Below are 19376 nucleotides of genomic sequence, written 5' to 3' on the forward strand. Positions count from 1 at the left end.
ATTAAAGTGTCCGTTATGGCACGGATGACATGGTGACTGCTGATAGAATCAGGAAAGCGCCTGACTGAAATGATAAACATTTTAATTTCTGACTTGCGTGATGGCTAAGAACCCTAGTTCTCCCAGTTTGCGATTACTGTGGAGTATTCTCATCCCCTGTGATCGGACCTAGATATGACGGACCGAAATTTAATGTTTATTGCATCCCTGAAGCAGGCACGTTAAACAGAGTTCTCTGCAAAGGGTAGTTAAAATCCTTCTGGAAAAAAATTGAATAATGTCATGTACAACTGCATCTTTCTGTTTTCTCTCACTTGCGCTGAGCCCTGTGCCAGTGTGAAAAGCCAAAAAGTCCGCGCAGGGCGAGGTTTACGTGAAGATCTCCTTCCCTGGCACTTCGGAAATTTTTGTAAACGTGAAGAGTGCAGTTTGACAATATTGCTGCTTCTTATGCAAAATAATAAGTAATGAAATTTTATAAAGAAAACATGCCACCCATCTGCGGCGCAATTTCAAATTATTTCGAAATTCCGGCGATTAGCTCCGTACAAACCCTTAAAAAAACAGCAATATTGTAAATCGTTTACATACATATAAAAACCGCGACATAAATTTCGTTGTCAGGTTTAAAAGCTTGTCACTTTGTGTACAGTCGCGAGAGAAACACTGGAAAACACCGTTGCGACACAGGAAGCACGCTTATTAGAAGCATACATTACTATAGGCGCGATGGTGACAGGTGAATCAGTGATACTTCTGCTCGGTTGCGACGTTTACCTCCCACTGTTAGTCAAGATGCTGAGCTACCCGAATTTCTTCCAGAGAATAAATCGATATATGCGTTAACAAACGTAAATTCACGGCGCAAGATGTAAGGACGGTTTCGGGAACGTGATGCGCGACACGATTAGCGCGACCGAAATGCCAACACTCTACGGTGCAACGAAGATCGCGATATAACGAAGTTTTTTTTCTTACGTGGACAACTTTGTCATATTGAGGCTGAACTTTGTGTACACACCCACATAAGCGATTGTTGTATTACAGTGTTGATGACAACATCGTTGCACTTATGCTCTGGGGGAATCCAAAAAAGACAGAAGTTCAGGATAAGACGGCCTGAAGAGATGACATTTCCTTGAACATGGGGTGTCGCTAGAGCCAACGTTTCGACAAGGGGACTTGTCTTCTTCGAGGCAACAACTGCCCACCTTAGCTCGTGTATGTGTATGCTTACACATACACGCGATAAGGTAGGCACCTGCAGCCTTGAAGATTACAAGCTTACTTGTCGAAACGTTGGATCTTGCGGCGTCCCCTGTTCAAGGATTTTTCATCTTATACTCTGGTGGTATTGTCGCTCGGTGGTATTGTGAACCTCGTTTTCAACATTGGCCCTGCCAGCATTAGTCTGTCATCGCCGTTAGTTGGTTCGGTACCTGCCCTAGCCGCTGGTGTTGAACGACGTCGATGGCAAGAACGCTTATGTGCTTAAGTATGCGAGCTGTGAAAGAAGCCCAGGTGGTAAAAGTTGTATAAAGCCCCCCCCCCCCCTCCCCCCCCACCCCCCCGGCTTAAATCATTACGGGCGTACCTCATATGAGAGCGTATTTCCGCAGCGCAAAATCCCAATACATAATTCAAATTTGTTATCGTTATTGTTAACACGCAATCGTAGTAGTTTCCTCGCTATTGCTCTCATTTTGCATAGTTTCGTTATCGTCTTTGTCATCGCGCCGTCACAGTAGTTGTCGCATTCATCATGCCATTACTTTCGTCATTTCTTTTCTCGTCCGGCTAAACATCGCTGTGTTGCGTGACACCTCGCTTCCTTTCTTCCTCTTCTCCCTCTTTTTTAGTTTGCGCCGACATTCATCCCGGCTATCTGTGTACCTCGAAGTTCTCGGTTCGCCTTCCTTCGCAAAGCGTTTTTTTTTTTATTTTATTCTGAAAATACTATTACCGTCATGCCAATTGTCGCAGCAGTTTGCATAGAGATTCACAGTTAGGCAGTTTATATTATTCTATCAGAGAAACTCGACGACCCCGCGCGCAGTATAAAAAGAAATAAAGAAGAAAAAAACTCTCGCGCCCTACAGTCTCCACTTTAGCCCGCGAGCCTTCGCCTTATCTCATCCGGGCTCTTCTCTTGTGACAGGAATCTTACTTCCGAGAAGAATACCAGGCTTAAAATAATAACAGTTGCGCGTCAGGCAGCAAGAGAGAAGAGGAAGGAAACGAAAAAGCGGAGGAGGAGGGGGATCGCGGGACGGAAGCTTTCCTCGCCATCCTCGACAGCTTTTCGTATTTCCCGGATTCTTCTCATTTCTGCCGCCTTGCCCGAGAAAGCTGTAGAAAGCAATCTACTGCCGCCATGCGAATAAAGATGAGGGTCGAGCACGCCGGGAATAGAATCCCCCAGCACTGTGCGAGATGAGCAGCGGGCACGAGACAATCATATTCAGGCGCCCTCCGTCCGTATATTCGCACGCCCGCGTTCAACTGTAGAATACGGCGAACCTCGCTTTCGTCGGTGGCGGGAACAATGAGAGAGAGAAAAAAAAGAAGAAAGCTACGAGATGTGGAGAAAGGGAGTTGGAGAGAAGCGGAGGGCAGCATCAGTGAGCAGGCTGCGCGCCTCTCTCCAGCAACGCGTCAAAGCATTCTAGTTCGCTGCATTCTCGTCCCACATTGAAAGGCGGTTCCACATCTGGGCAGCATCGCGAAGTGCACGACGTTGAGGCCGAGCGCGCAGAACAAAAATCCCGTCGGGCTTGTGGAACTGAATGAGAAAGGAGAACGTTGAGGACGTGATAAAAGCAAAAACGTTTTTCCTGTGCACCAATATCAGGCCCGCTTGATGCCGCCACTGAGGCGCCCTTTTCGCAGCGCCTGTCTCGATCATATAGAGCGGACGGCGGCGGCGGCAAAGCTATTCCCGACCGACGAGCGCTGAAAAGAAGCCGCGAGCCCAGTCGGAGGGGGGGGGGGGGGGGCAGCGAGAAGCCGTGCAATGACTGGTTCATTCGCAGCCGCCGCCCGTGAATCGGTGGGCCGGCACCAGCAGCTTCTGAGCCCGTGGTACTTTCCTAGATAGCGCCCGCGGAATGAGTGAGAGAGATCGTGACCGAGGGTGCCGCGCGAAAAAGCTCTCGAGATGATGTGCTGGAAAAGTGGCGCATATCGTTTCATCGGATTCCAAATGGGCGAAGAGCCTCCTCACGGTGCACACTCGGCACGCGCGGGTGTCCGCGCGTTTCTCGACGGAGGAACGAGGGACAATTCAGGGTAGTGGCCTGAAAGCGCGAGTTTGTTCTATTTGGAGCGGAACTCGCGATCTCCGGCTGCGATTCACTGCCGAAACACTGCGATCAAGTGCCCTGTGCAGCGTTTCGACGTGCGGGAATTGTATTTCGACACTCGCGTATGGCGCGGTATTGTCCGATATCTGCGCGTAGCACGAAATGGGCGCAGTCAGCGCAAAGCAGTATAGTTTCGTGAACGGTGACGCGGATCGTGGCGATTTCTTTTGTTCCACTTCAACACTGGGCTCAATATGACTTGCGACACGGGAGCGCGTGGCCTCACGACCTGAAAGATTGCACATGGCTTCAACGCCACCTCATTTCCACAACCAGATAATATTTTCTGTATTAAATTAAGATCATCCCCAAGCGCGAGAATGGCGTTTATTTCATGAAATAAAGGCAAGTGGAAGTCATGCGCAACCTTTGAGCTCGTGAGGCCACGGGCTCCGGCGTTGCGAGTCATATTGAGCGCAACTGTACATCTGTTGAAGATTGGTACGCATGAGTGAGAGCGTGATAGACAGACAGAACAGGAAGAAAAGCAAGGGAGGTTTTCTATACTTCATGAAATTTGTTACCCTGCACTCGGGGAGGGGAACGGGAGAGTAAAGCAGAGAGTGAAGACATGAGTCTACGTATAGATCGGTTGAATTTCGCGAAAAGAACAGGCAATGTTGTTTCCAAGCAAGAGTGGCAAAGAGGGAATGAGGTCTTTATTAGATGATGAATAAATGGTCTTTCGTATGATAATGTCTTCTCTATGCACTTAATGTATAATTAACAGAATCAGAAGGAGTGACGCAGTATATATATATATATATATATATATATATATATATATATATATATATATATATATAGAGAGAGAGAGAGAGAGAGAGAGAGAGAGAGAGAGAGAGAAAGAGAAGGTTACATTGTTGATGATTAGTGAGGTTATAACCCAAGCCTGACAAGCCTAACAAGCTCTTCCAGATGATAATGCTGGAGGACGAAAAAGTAGAAAATATTTATAATAAGCTAATAATAATGTTTCTCATCATTGTGCGCCTGTTTCATGTCCACTACAGCACGAAAGTCTTTCCCAACGATCTCGCAGTTAATAAGAAAAGGATGAAAAAATAATAGAGAACCTGCAGGAAAAAATAAAACACGGAATAAGAAAAAAAAAGCTTTCCACAATCTTGCCAAACTCAAAATGAAGTTGTCTCTCTCTCTCTGTCTATGGCCATCTCTGAACATGCGAATATAATACGCCAAAGAAATTGACTTTTCGAGTCTTGATTACGGCATTTGTAAAGCAGCAAGCGTTCCTAGTTTCGCTTTGTTATTGTCCCACCACTGCTCCCAGCCATGCATCTCAACCAACTTGCCTCCAATTCGCTGCTCTTCTCTGTTGGAAACTTAGTGCGGCGTTGAAAGCGCAAAACAGCGCTCATATTGCAGCGATAAGGTCGAGGAGCCGGTTTGGCAAACCTGTGTACGTGTGTAACATACTCATTCTTCAGCGTTCGGGGTGCCATGGTGACCACTTGGCTAAACGCCATAAAGAATGCGCAGGCCTTCTACAGCGCTCTGTAGGGTGCGTTACTCACATGGCTAAAAACTGATACAGCTGCATGTGTACCTGTGTTTGTCAACATTACTTTTCTCACGTAATGACATGAAAATGACGAAGCGTGAAATATTCGAAGCTCACTGAATAAATGAACCACGTAATAACCGTGTCCTGCGGTCCGTCTTTCACGCTGCATAAAAAGTAGTTTTCGTTTCTTTCGAGGCGTGTATATACAGGTTAATTAGAATGTTCAAAATGTTGTGTGATGATGCGCATTGCGTAAAAAAAGGTCGCTATAGTATGAAATAAACGGAAGTTAAACGTCGGCACCATTTCTGTCGTATTCAGTCTTTTTGTCTTCGTCCTTCGCGCTGTTGTATCAACGCTGTGAAGATGAAAATCGTACCCAAGTTACTGTTGCCATAGAGACAGCGCTTTTTAGGAGTGTGAACATGTGGCATATTGGATTGCCGTGGTGGGGAAAAGCGTTGACGACGACTGACTTGTATACATGGTGTTGTATACATTATCCTGCAGGGAATAATTAGAACACTGTAGACACGAAAAAAGAAAAGAAATCAGTGCAAGGGTGAAAAGCGTGGCACTGAGTGACGCGTTTGTCACTGTTGGACGTCATAAGAATAGGTTATGTGCCTTTCCAATTCTGATTGCCTTGTTACAATTTTAGCAAATACAGTGACTTTTGCTGTTCCGCATGATACGAAAGAAACCTACTGTCCACCGCGATGGCCCACTGCATCAGTTTGCAACCACGTCTCTACAACAATGCAACGTCACCGCAGGGTAACACACTTTGTAGGACCTTCTTACCTTCGAAGAATAATGCCACCCATTATTGTTTCGTATCTGCTCACATCCTCTCAGTGCTGATTAGCGCTTATTAATGTAGGCTAATACAGCATATCTGATCGCTAATGTTGACTAGTGTTGCCTAATGCTAAATAACTTATGTTGGATAAGGTTGTGAATGTGGTCGTATAACAGCAACATTCTCCTCATTCAATCCAATGATGTTCTCGCATATATACAGGTAACAACCTTTGTAGGTTCTGCCTGAAGTTTTTTAGGGTGAAAGCTTTACTCCACCATGTCTTCCAAGGTCATTCATCGCGTCCCAATGACCTTGGGCTGCCGGAGCGCAAGTGTGGCAGGGGTGACGTCTCGCCACGTGTTCCGCTGCGGAGAGGCAGCGCTCGCGTGCTCGCTTGCTACTCATCGCGCCTTTCGCTATCACCAGTGGTCATCGTGACGTCGCCTGTCCGATTAGGTGATGTCACGAGCAACATACGCTCTCTAGTGGGCGAACCAGAAACTGTTTGTCTGCTGGAAGCTTGTGCGCGCGCTCCCTGATCTTTCTCCTCGCACTGCGAGGAAGAGCACTGGAAGAGGTGGAGAGACGAGCCGGCGAACGGAGCGTAGCGAAGGAAAGAGCGAAACGCGCAAGGACCACCTGTCGATTACCAGACGTGTGTAACTCCGCTAGCGTTCGCTGTAGACTCGTGCACAACTGCACCGCCACAACTGAATTTGGACATCTTGGTGGTTTCACCATCAGATTTGCTATAAAGCCTAACTACGCTGCGCGCGTAGATTTGTAAAACCAAGCAAAACATACATTTCGCTCGTGATGACTAGGTTTACAAGAACTAAACGTCGGCCAACTTTTTTTTAAGGACAAACTACGAGGTGATTCGCGAGTCAGGCCCCCACGGACAAGTAGTGGTGAAACTAGCGCACAGCTAATAGAAAGTATAGATGATGTTTTGTGACATCTGAACTTCAACTTTGCTAAAAGTCTCTTTAATGTGGAAATGTGCGATACGTGAAAAAGGAGAAAATATATTTACCATAGTTTCCCTTTTCAAGTTCACCTCGTGAGTTTTTTTTTTTTTTTTTTACCAACGGGGCAGCAAGCAGAGGGGGTTGTCACCGCAGTAAATTTTGCGTGGGAGTATCACGATATTTATACTCTGGCTTTCATATTTCGCTCCTGTACTGTCCGGGAGTTAATTATTTTGAAATAATTTTTAGGGGTGTCGAGTAACAAAGGGTGCTACACAATGTGTTGGGCAAACGTTGATAGACATGACATATAAGACAGCAATTCATGTCGTGTTTAATATGTAAATATCTTTCAGGCTTTTGCACTATTTGCCACTTGCGTTATCAAGGTTATCAAGGTTAGCCGGGACGCTCATTACTTCTCCTTTATATAGCTTACTTGCTTAACGCTTCTGCGTCTTGCAAAAATAGTAAAATGTAGAGTTAAAGAGAATGCGCCCTTCATAGATACAGTTAACATTTTGACTGCGTTGGTCTAGTGCTGCCCGTTTTGGCAGTACGTTCCGTTTCATTTCTCCAAGATGCAGGCCGAATTGGAAGGTAGCAGAAACAAACTTTGAAATGTGGAAATTAGGACATAGTATGAAAAGGGGAGTCATGGGAAATGTAGTGGGGGGGGGGGGCACAAGTATGCGCGCTTCTTTATCACAATGGGACACATATAAACACGGATTATGGCGTGACCAGACGGGGGCCGCTACGAAGCATGTGTTCGTTGGATGGCGCAGAAGCATTCATTTCTTGCAATCCGCCAAGCAGCGCGCCCCCGCTGCGAAAAAAAAAAGAAAGGACAGAAAATGAATCTCTCAGGATAGGTTGTGCTGCCTTCGGTGCAGAAACGAGCCGCAGAAGGCGGACTCAATGAGAGGCAAACACGGCGCCGCGCTTCCCTTCGGACGGCGACTCTGGCAAGAAGCGGGACTGAATTCCCGAGCGCGCTGGTTTCGCCGCTGGCAGGAGGGGAATGGGGAGACAAGCCAAGGCAACTGCGGCGCGCGAGACAAGAGTTGAGCGCCGCAGAGAGCACGCGTGATGAACCCGGGGGAAAACAAAAGCGGCTGCAAATTGTAGGGAAATCCGATTGTGTGTGTGCGCGCGCGCACAGCCGTCCGAGAGAGGGACCTCGGGGAAAAACTCGCTTGGCGGCCGCTGAGGAAGCAGGGCGGGAGGGCGACCGGCTTTAAAATTTGATCAGACGTCTCGCCCGTTTTCTCGGCGCGACCCTCTTGCTGTCGGCCGCGTCAGGCAACCGTCGCGCGACGCTCGCAGAGACAATAGCGTCGCCTACGTAGGTGGGGGTCGGCCATTAAGAATTCAGTGACCAATTAAGGTCCGGAAAAGTGTGCTTGGTGTCTCCCCCACTTGCCGGTGTGAGCGCTCGCCAGACCGCGTTACGGGCTAACCCAGAGGCGCGCCTTGGTGCGCGCATCCGAAGGGGGGAAACGACGCCAGCTCTGATTCTGCGAGCCTGCCGTGGCCGGAGTCATCCACCATCCTTTTACTGTCGCCTCGCGTCCTGTCGCCCCTGACACACGCTGCGGACTCCGTTTTAAACCGCCCCTGCGGCGCGCCGGCTCCTCGCGACACCCCACCCGGCCACCCACTTCTAGGAGGAGGCATTCCACTTTAAAAACCGGGGTTCGCGTGTGCCTCCTCTCTCCCACCGCTGCTCCCTGAACAATTGCAAAGAAAGCGCTTACGCGTGCACGCGTGTAGTGCGCGCGCGCGTAGAGGGGAAGGGGGTGGCAAGCATCGCACGCTCCCGTGGAGGTAGTTGCGTGTGCGCCTCGTGCGCGCTTTCGAGAGAGAGAGAGAGGCGCGCGCGCACACACACAATAATCGCGGCCGGAAGTCATAGCCCGGCCCGACCCGAAGCGCACACAAATCCAATTTGGTGGGCCATTTGTCTTGCAATGGCGCCCCTCTTCGGAACACCGCGCGGGGCTTCCCTCAGGCGCGCAGGTTGGGCTCCCTGTCGGAGGTTTGAGCGGGTCGTTTAGCCCCTGTGGCACGCGCGGCCCGCGCCGGACTCGGGCTTTTAGCCCCGGTATAAATTATACAGCGCCGCTCGGGCCTGGCCCCGATTGCCGCGGCGGCAGCCCGGTTGGCGAGCGCACCTTCGAGCGCCAGGCGCCGAATTCCGAAATCCTTCTTTGCGAGCAGCCCCCATCACTCCGAAGGTACACACGCGCGCTCGCAGGCCAGGCCTATTTAATAAAAGCCAGCACCGGACCCGAGAAAGAAAGTGGTGCAGTCTCCCTCAACTCAGCTACTCCCCCTCCCCTCCTTTACGTCCACGCTCGTCGGCCAGCCGCTTAAGAGCCCATCGGGCCGATATCGCGCGCCGGACGGTTTGTTGTCTCTGACAGCAACAGCAGTGGCCAGGCCCGCCGCGACGCCCCCTCGTGGCTGACTCAAAAGGCCGTCCCTGGCAGCCCTCGGAAATTGCGGGTGAGAATTACGATCCGTGTTCTGTTCCGGCCAAACGGATCGCTGCCTGTTTTCCGCGGATTTATTCTCCGATTCGGACACATATACCGTTCTTCTCCAGTGCTTTCATTTCTCTTTCTTTTTTTGATCCGCCTGGCGCGCGTGCACCGCCCTCTACGCTCTTGATGTGCCTTTACTTTCGACCGCCTCACTCTGGTTTATTCCTTTCCCGCTGCTAACCTCGTTATCTGACATTGCTGTGACTCGTGGCCTGCGAGAGTTCTGGTAGCAAATCGATGATGCGCAGAGGCGAGTGCAGAGTAGACAGGAAAACGATAAAGAAGTCTTATAGGGGCAGACAAAACGCTACACTTATCCGGCGTGACCTTTCTCGTGGCAGCAAGCGTGCCAATCGAAAACGGTGCTTGTCACGGAGTGCAGTGCCATCGGTTCAGTTTTTTTTTTTTTCGCAGTCCGACGTGTCTCTCCTCTCTATCAGACTACCTCGACATCCACGCAATGCACGTAGTGTTGTAAAGTGGTAGACTTTATGCGTCGAGTTTTTCAATTTCGAATGTTTCGAACAACAAAGAAACAAGCAAGCAAGCCAATAAACAAACAAAAGGAAGCCGTTTGCAAACTAGTGGCCCGTAGTTAGCTTTTATTACTATTTTTTTGTTCAAGAGCCTGGACATAAGCGCCGCACATTACAATTATTTGCTGTACGTTACATGGCGACAACGCGACCTCTAGATAGCATTTTCCACCAGACTCCACGAGAGAAGTTGTGGTGAACTAATCTGAAGCCTTGCCGAGCTGCAAATGGCGTGCAGAGCCACATTTGTCAATGAACACGACAGAGACATACTCTCGGACTCGACGATACGTATTGAGTCACAAGACGTCATTTGCTGCTAACGCTAAAAGCAAGAGACATATATGTGAGGTTGAAGGCAGATGTAGGCTAAACAGATATTAGCATGCGGTTTCCTACCCTGCACTGGGGTGGGGAAATATGGGTTGGGACAGAGAGGTCAAAAATACGCACACAGATAATTTAAAAAAGTAAGATAGAAAATAAAATAAAACGCGCAGGAAGGGCGTTCTAATTACAATTGTTCAGAAAGGCCGATGGATCGCAAGAAGTGCAATAGCTCTTAACGCGGCATTCTTCTGCGGTGTTAAGTCCTGTCGATGGCGTAGAATTCTTTCTTTCGACAGACGTCGGTCGTTAAGCTTGTTGAGCTTCACAAAAGGATTGTCTCTGTGCCCTGTACTGCGGGCAATCACAAAAAGGTATGTCCAATAGTTTCTTCATTGCCGCAGTGATCACAGGCTGAAGTGTCGGCCTTCCCTATGCAGAACGTATACGCATTGGTAAACGCTGAATCTAAAAATAAACGTTTAACCAGCGTTGACCCCAAGTGAAATTTTGCTGCTGCTACACACGGTAGCAGCACGACTAGAGACCTGTCTGTTTATGCCCCTCTGTAGTCTACCCTTCGGCATGAAGCCGGCAGGGGGCCGTTAAAGTTAAAAGGCTACTCCGTTACCAATACCGTTAAAAGGCTACTCGCTGTGCGTCATTTAAAAAGCAAAAAAACAATGAATGGACGAATTATACAAAACACTGGCAATGTTAACTGGCATACACGACAAGCACAGCCATGATTATAGCTTAAGTCGACTTGAAGTTATGAATTCAACATCGTCGTTTCTTGCACCCATACCCTCAGCTACCTTACGAGTCTGAAATGACCCCATGCCCTGCAAGTGTACTCTGTATAGGTCAGGACGGTTCCGTACATCGCGTGTAATATGCATGCCGCTGAGAGCTATAGCGCGAATATCGCCTGAGACCTTTCACTGCGACGCGCAAGCACGGACTCACGCAAGCCACGCGACGAAAGCTCGTAGGCCGCGCCGTCATAAACAACGCTGTTTACACACTGCAATCGCTCTTTGCTGGGCCGAGGGCTCGCGACGAACCGCACGGCGAAGGAGGGGGTTTGAGCCGGCAGCAGGAGCATGTCGTGCGGCGTGGGCGGCCGCCGTGACGGCTTTGACTCATCGCGTGTATCGACGTTGACGCAGCGAGAGGGCCCGCGAAATGCGCAGCCCGGCGGTGGCAGCAGGTTGTGCCGAGCAGGACAAACAACGGGAGTCCAGATCCGTTAACCGGATTACAAGTCGCAATTTGCGCGCGCTCTCTCAACCCCGAGAGCCTCGGGAAAGATTGAATTTCAGCGGGCCCTTGGAACTAGATTCAAAGGAGGGGCCTCCTTGCCTTGGGGGATTTTGACCGCACAAGCGCACACACGGCGCCGAGACAGGGACGATGCTGCTCACGATGCTGCTCCATCCTTGGCCTTTCGTGTACCTTCGCACTTGCTCTTGTTTTACTCGGTGCCCAGGAAGAATGGAAAGGAGTGGAGGGTGTCGGTGGGGGGGGGGCGAGTAGAGGGCGCGCAGCCTTGTTGTGGACGGCCGAGTGCGAGTGCGCTTTTCGCAGGTCGCTATAGTGACCGGCGAGACTTTGTTTGCCTGTCTCTCGTGCGCCTGCCACTTCGGATGAAGCCATGATTATGGCGACAGCTTGAGTGATTCCTTTGTGGATGTTGTTTTCTTCTATAGACTGCGTAGTTTTTTTGTTCTTATTATTACTATTTCGTTTGGAGACTTGCACGAATTAAGTTGAAAGTCATCGCTCGCTGCCGCTGAAACGAAATGAACCTGCTGCGTTCAAGTTCCTGCGACACCATAACGTTGTTTGCAAGAAATGGAGCAAAAAATCTGGCATATGTGAAAGGCTCTACTGGAGCACCTTGGCAGGCACATACAAATATTCTTAATCGAATTTGAGGTGGTGAGCTCAGCAAAACGGATATATAACAGTCTGGTGTCCCCATTGAAAAAACCAGCGCCGTTCCAGTACCCCCCAGCGTGATACCAGTGCGTGTTTTGGCACTGGATCGCACTGGGAACACTGGTACACACTTGGGTTCACTGGGACTTCGGTGAACGCACTGGGAAAGAGCTGGGCCGCACTGTTAGGGGGCACTAGTTTCGCCGCTGTAAGCGCGCTATTTTCATTATATACGTGATATGTAAAATCGCTGCCATTTTTTAATGTTTGCCTATGGAATGGGGAGAAAAGTATGTTATTAACCCAAAGCAGCCGACGCTGATCATTTTGCTTTCTAGGACACCTTTTTTTTTATTCATGCAGTGTCCATAACGTCGTTAATTCTTGCGGAGTACGTAGCAGCAAAGAATGCATATTTTGTCCATGCCCCGCACATATATCAGTTTTGCGTCCATGTTATGTTGCTGTAATGATTCCATGTTGCAGTGTTTATAAGTCTGGAGGCGTCGGTCTCAACAGACACAGCAAATCGTTCCAGCGCCGCGAATGTTATTTATTTCTTTTTTTACAGCGAAAGCTGTTATGAGATCATTTCACCGGCCGTTTTTGGCGCCGTAGTTGTCCGCCGCCGCCGCCGCCGGTGTCCGTAACCAGTATCGATCGAAATAAAAAAAAAACGAAATAAGAAAAAATTCCAGGATGGAACGAGGTTCGAACCTGGGCCCTCTGCGTGGGAGCCCAGTAGTCAACCTCTGAGCCATGCCGGTGCTTGAAACTGCTTTGCAAAAAGATCCTATACACGCTTCATGTCGGGAAGGAACCATATTAGCATATGCAATATAGCGTGGTAGAAGAGTAAAATAAGCACCAAGCGTCGCAAAACGCGAATTCTGTAACCAGGCGTCACAAAATGCGAATTTCGCAACGAGTAGGTTGTGAAATGCTTCCAACCCATTACAAAGATCTCTGCCATAATTCTTCGTCGTCATCAGGCACAGCATCAACAAAGTGCGCATAACGCCTTACATGCGTTTAGCAGGTACCACGGATCTCCGTAAAATTACGAAAAATGGCACAGTGCCTGCGGCACAGTGCCTGCTGCCCTACTTCTCAAAAATTAGAATGATGTAGAGCGTAGTGGGTTCCTCGCAAGTGCACTTGTATTGGTTGCTGTTATGTTTGCCGCTCATAAGTCGATCCTGCAGACGGGATGGCGCGGCACGGTACGTCGTACAAAGCTTCTTTCTCGGCTCTCCCCCTGCCCGGTCTTCGGCTGTGCAATTATCAAGAGAAAGCAAACGGCTTCCTTTGACCGGCTTGTCTACCCCGATGGCCAGCATGGGTTGCGGTCAGGCGACCGTTCTCAGAGGTCGGCGGCCTGAATGTGTGGGAAAATGAGGAGGACATCCCCCGCTCTAAGCCGTCGCTCGAGACGACAGTATGCGTGACCCCAACACGGACCAAGATGTGCTTTTGCAACAATGCAAGGTCGAATGCGTGGGAGGCAGGGTCACGCAGACGCCTTTTCTTTCCCGGAACGGTTTAACGACTGGATCCGCGAGTTCAACTCGATGTGTATGGGAAAATGGCGTGAATGCACCAGGGCTAAGATACAGGTGTATTTCGACCGTGAGAATCCCCGAGAGCGTGGGAAGGAGAGGGAGAGCCATGATGGGAAAGAGTGCCAAAACGCCTGTCTGCGCTGTAAAGACACTGCTGTCGAGATTAGGGACAGCCCAGTAGGGAGCGGCTTAATCTGAGGATAAGCAGATTGGATAACAGAATGTCGAGGCGGACCACCAGTGGCCACCTCCCCTTTTTCTTTGTTACCGCAAGGTACTTAAGACTGGACGGAATTCGTTTCCCTTCAGTCTAGGCTGTAATCACTAAACTGATCGATCAGTAAGACTCCGTACGATGCAACTTTCGTCTGGGCCGTAACCACTTGGTGGTCGAACAGTGAGACTCGGTTCTTCGTATGTAGTAACAGTGTTCTAGGCTCTAACTTAAGAAAAGTTAAGTAGAAGAGTAAGATGCTGTTGATGTCTATGTTATCATCAGTGTGCTTCGGCAAGATGTACATATGACTGTAAATATTTCGCTGCAATATACCTTCAAGTTTTCATTACCTCCAACCTGCCTCCTGCTTCATCGACGTCGATCATCTCCTTGACGGGACTTCAATCCACATCAAGGAGAAAACGAACAAAAGAAAAAACATAACTGGCGCAGTCGACAGGATCGGCGAGCTCTACAGCACCATACACTGGACCAGCCCTGAGAAGACCGAGGAGCAAGGCATCCAACAGCCACCAGCGGCAACGTCGAGACGATCCCACAGCAGTCAACTCCGGCGCCGTGGAGGAGATCCAGGAACGACAGAGCATTCAGCAAAGGGTGAGCAGGATTTCTTGCGTCTTTCTCAGGTTGGCATGGCAGTTTATGTGTAGAGCACATGGTGAGAACACGCGGAGGTGCTGAAACAATGGAGTTTAATGGAGATGAAGGTGCGAGTGTGGCGGATATGGATCGGAATCGAGAGCCATCAAATAATGGTAGTCTAAATTCTGATAAATCAGCTGAGGCGAGAGTGCCTACTCAGAGGCAAGAATCGATGCAGCAGGCATCTCAGGTTTTGCCGAATTCAAGTGAAACGAGAACGCTCGAACTTGAAATCCAAAAGCTCAATCTCCAGATTGAGTACGAAAAGCTATTGCAAACTAGAATGAACGCGGAACGTCTCAATGGTACGTTGTCCAACTCTGGGTCGGAGACGGGTGATCAGAGGCGGCGGTGTTTCGATTCTGTCCAGCAATGTGCAAAAGTGCTGAAAGGGTTTCGCCTGCCGAGTGACGCGGATGTACCATTATGGTTTGAGGAGGTAGAAAAACTTTTTGCTACTTACCAAGTACCGTATGAGAGTCGCGTGCATTTGGTTATACCAGCACTAACTGAACGAGTTCGTTACCTACTGCGTAACCTCAACCCTCAAGAGAGTGCAGATTACGAGGCAGTTAAAGCAGCAGTGCTGACGGAACTGAAGCTTTCCCCGGCAGAGTATCTGCAGAGGTTTGAACGTGCAGTAAAGCGAAAGGAAGAGACGTGGGCGCAGTTCGCGTCACGGGTGAAAACTTATTTCTCATACTACCTTCAAGTGAGAGAGGCCGACACGGTAGAAGGGATGGCCGAACTCATGGTTGCTGACCGTATAAAATCGGGACTCAGTACGGAGGGTCTGGAGTATGTGAGATTAAGGGAAGGCGAGGGATGGCTTAGGCCAACTGAGATCGCTAAAGTGCTCCAAACTTTCGAACAAGCGAAAGGGAAAGGGCGTGCTTCAAAGCAACCAATTGTAGAAATGGGGCAAAAGCCGGCGACACGAGTTGAGAAAGGGGCTCTGAAATGCCACTTATGTCACGGCTCAGGCCATTTCGCTAAAGAGTGCCCGAAGGCTAGTGATAAGGAGAGCAACACCAAGAAGGCTATCGAGCCAAAGCGGAAAGTACAAAAGGTTATATTAGCCGACGAGTCGGAAATTGAAATACCTGATGGAGTACTTAGCGCAAAGGTGAAGTCTCTGAAACACGAGGGTGAAGGCACAAATAAACTGCAGTTAATTCCTGTATCATGTGCAGGTATAGCCGCAGATGCGATTTTGGATACGGGGAGTGAGATAACCGTCATTCGGGAGAGTCTGCTTCCGCGTAGTCTAATAGAGTCGTGTGGCAAGGTGAGATTGGTGTCTGCTTTTGGTAAAACGATCGAGGCAAGGCTAGCTACGTTGCCGGTCAAATTAAATAGCTCGCGAGTGGTGACGCAACCTCAGAGCGTCGACCTACTCTGCGCGTTAACTGATGAGCTCGTCGAGGGCACAGATTGTTTGTTGACCGAGGAAGATTGGAAACTTTTGTTGAAGGCCAGCAGCCCTCTGGCACCCTGTCGAGCACCGGCCGAGCCTGCTCATGAGGCAGAACAAGTAGTAGAGAAACCAAAAGTAGTGGTTTGCAATCTTACCTTGGAGGAGAAAGACGTTTCCGGCGAAGATGCGCAAATTGATGAAGAGAGGGAGGCGTCGTTAGGCCAAAGAGAAGAGTTCCGCAAAATGCAGTTGGGTGACACTACGCTAAAGAAATGTTGGGAAGATGCTCGTAGTGGGAAATCCGGCATGTTCATTTCAGACGGACTGTTATACCACTGCGACTCAATAGCAGGCACTCGAGTGAGTCAGCTAGTTGTCCCCAAAGATAAGCGTACTGAGGTAATACACTTAGCCCATGAGTCACTATGTGGGGGGCATCTAGGGCCAAAGAAAACAAAAGCTCGCATTAAGTATAACTTCTTTTGGCCGGGTATGGCGAAGGAGATATTAGAGCATTGTCGTTCGTGCCATGAATGTCAAATTCGTTCAGACAGGCGTCGCACGGATAGGGTGCCTATAACTCCGCTCGCTAGACCAGAACACCCTTTCCAAGTTGTCAATGTAGATATAATCGGACCCCTGGACACACCGTCAGCGAGAGGACATAAGTATGCGTTGTGCTTAGTGGACCTTTGCACGAGGTGGCCAGAGGTGGTCCCACTGCGCTCTTTGACAGCTAAGGCGACTTGTGATGCACTGATTGAGATCTTCAGTCGCACAGGCGTTCCGGAGATGATCTGCTCCGATCAAGGCACTAATTTTAAATCTCAGCTCACGCAAACGATGCTGGAGAAATTAGGCTGCACACCGAGATTCTCAACCCCAGAACACCCAGAGAGTAATGGAGTGGTAGAGAGGTGGAATCGAGTACTGAAAAACATGTTGTATCATGTCATTCAGAGAGACTCCAAGAATTGGGACAAATTGATCCCAATGGTTTTATGGGCTTATCGGGAAGTTCCCCATGAGGTAACCGGAGTAGCTCCGTTTCGTCTATTGTATGGAAGGAATCCCACGGGACCGCTTCTAATACTGCAGAGGACGTGGACGGGAGAAATGCCGGTGCCGGCAACGTTGAGAGAAAGCCCCGCTAAGTATTTACAGCAACTTAAAGAGCAGCTCGAGACTGCCGCTAATATTGCTGAGCTAATGAGTGCAACTCATCAGGAGAGTTACGCCAGTGCGTATAATCGCAGCACCAGGCTCAAAGCTTTTAACGTTGGCGACCAAGTTGTGGTTTTCGACAATGATCGGAATTGTAAGATGTCACCTAAATGGCTAGGCCCATTCACAGTGGTTGGACGTGAGCGCGAACATTCTTACCGCGTTGAAACATCTGAGGGAAAGGTGAAAAGTGTCCACGCCAACAACATTCGACCTTACTATGCAAGGGTCAGTCATATTGGGGTCGTCTTCGATGAGGACCATGATTTTGGGGAGGTGGAATATGCTCCACAACCAACCACTATAAAGCGGGAAGAGCTAGTGCTAACGAGCGAGAAGGTTGCTCATCTTGATGCTGACGCGCAGGCGGAAATACAGGCGGTGTTCCAAAGACATTGCACACTCTTTGACGGCGTCCGAGGATACGCAGATGTGACGAGCCCGCTCACGCTGTTAACAAAGAAAGCGGTACCTAATAAGATACCCTGGCCGGAGGAAGCCCAGGCGGCATTTGAGATTCTCAAACGATCTTTGTGCGAGGCCGTGGCGCTTAACACTCCAGAGCCATCTCAGCCCTACTGGCTTTTCACAGACGCATCAGCTACGGCGGCGGGAGCATGTTTGGCGCAAATGTCAGCCGAGGGGCAAGAGAAGCCCATCGCCTTTGCAAGCCACCGCTTCTCACCGACCCAGATGCGCTGGTCGACCATTGAGAGGGAAGCGTTCGCAATAATATGGGCCTTAAAGAAGTTTGACTTCTGGCTTTTCGGTGCCATAGTAAACGTCGTTTCCGATCACAATCCGCTGTCGTACCTTACAACTTCGACTCCGCACGGGGCGAAATTGACAAGATGGGCGCTGGCGTTACAGCGATATCATGTGTTGGTACAACATCGGAAGGGCGTGTGTAACGGTAATGCTGATGCATTATCAAGGCTCCAGAATAGTTTATGGAAGCCATCAGAATAACAGTGCCATGCCAACTGGGGGGGACGTGAATGTTCCTGCCCACTTGCTGCTGTGTATTGTGGACTGTGTGATTGTCAATTCAAGAAACAGACACTAGTGATCATACTGCTTGAAGCAGCAATGGTGTGCTTGATTGTTTAGCATGTTCTTGTTTACGTTTCTTGTATTCTCCTGTCGTGTTGTCTCGCAATTGTGTTTGATGTTTGTGTAGACTGCTGTATGGTTAGAAAGTCCAGTGACCTAATCGCGGCAGTGATTTATCGTACCACTGAGCGTAGAACAGCCCAGCGTACTCTTTAGGGGGGACGTGTTATGTTTGCCGCTCATAAGTCGATCCTGCAGACGGGATGGCGCGGCACGGTACGTCGTACAAAGCTTCTTTCTCGGCTCTCCCCCTGCCCGGTCTTCGGCTGTGCAATTATCAAGAGAAAGCAAACGGCTTCCTTTGACCGGCTTGTCTACCCCGATGGCCAGCATGGGTTGCGGTCAGGCGACCGTTCTCAGAGGTCGGCGGCCTGAATGTGTGGGAAAATGAGGAGGACATCCCCCGCTCTAAGCCGTCGCTCGAGACGACAGTATGCGTGACCCCAACACGGACCAAGATGTGCTTTTGCAACAATGCAAGGTCGAATGCGTGGGAGGCAGGGTCACGCAGACGCCTTTTCTTTCCCGGAACGGTTTAACGACTGGATCCGCGAGTTCAACTCGATGTGTATGGGAAAATGGCGTGAATGCACCAGGGCTAAGATACAGGTGTATTTCGACCGTGAGAATCCCCGAGAGCGTGGGAAGGAGAGGGAGAGCCATGATGGGAAAGAGTGCCAAAACGCCTGTCTGCGCTGTAAAGACACTGCTGTCGAGATTAGGGACAGCCCAGTAGGGAGCGGCTTAATCTGAGGATAAGCAGATTGGATAACAGAATGTCGAGGCGGACCACCAGTGGCCACCTCCCCTTTTTCTTTGTTACCGCAAGGTACTTAAGACTGGACGGAATTCGTTTCCCTTCAGTCTAGGCTGTAATCACTAAACTGATCGATCAGTAAGACTCCGTACGATGCAACTTTCGTCTGGGCCGTAACCACTTGGTGGTCGAACAGTGAGACTCGGTTCTTCGTATGTAGTAACAGTGTTCTAGGCTCTAACTTAAGAAAAGTTAAGTAGAAGAGTAAGATGCTGTTGATGTCTATGTTATCATCAGTGTGCTTCGGCAAGATGTACATATGACTGTAAATATTTCGCTGCAATATACCTTCAAGTTTTCATTACCTCCAACCTGCCTCCTGCTTCATCGACGTCGATCAT

The 19376-nt window shown here is 49.5% G+C and overlaps 1 protein-coding gene across 1 annotated transcript in view; it reads left to right on the plus strand.

Annotated features, from left to right (window-relative positions):
• LOC119393233 (zinc finger protein Gfi-1-like) overlaps positions 1-19376 on the plus strand; it is a 100105-nt gene that overhangs the window by 60439 nt on the left and 20290 nt on the right. The window lies entirely within an intron of this gene.

This window comes from Rhipicephalus sanguineus, chromosome 1 (genome assembly GCF_013339695.2).
Source record: "Rhipicephalus sanguineus isolate Rsan-2018 chromosome 1, BIME_Rsan_1.4, whole genome shotgun sequence".
Taxonomy (NCBI): domain Eukaryota; kingdom Metazoa; phylum Arthropoda; class Arachnida; order Ixodida; family Ixodidae; genus Rhipicephalus; species Rhipicephalus sanguineus.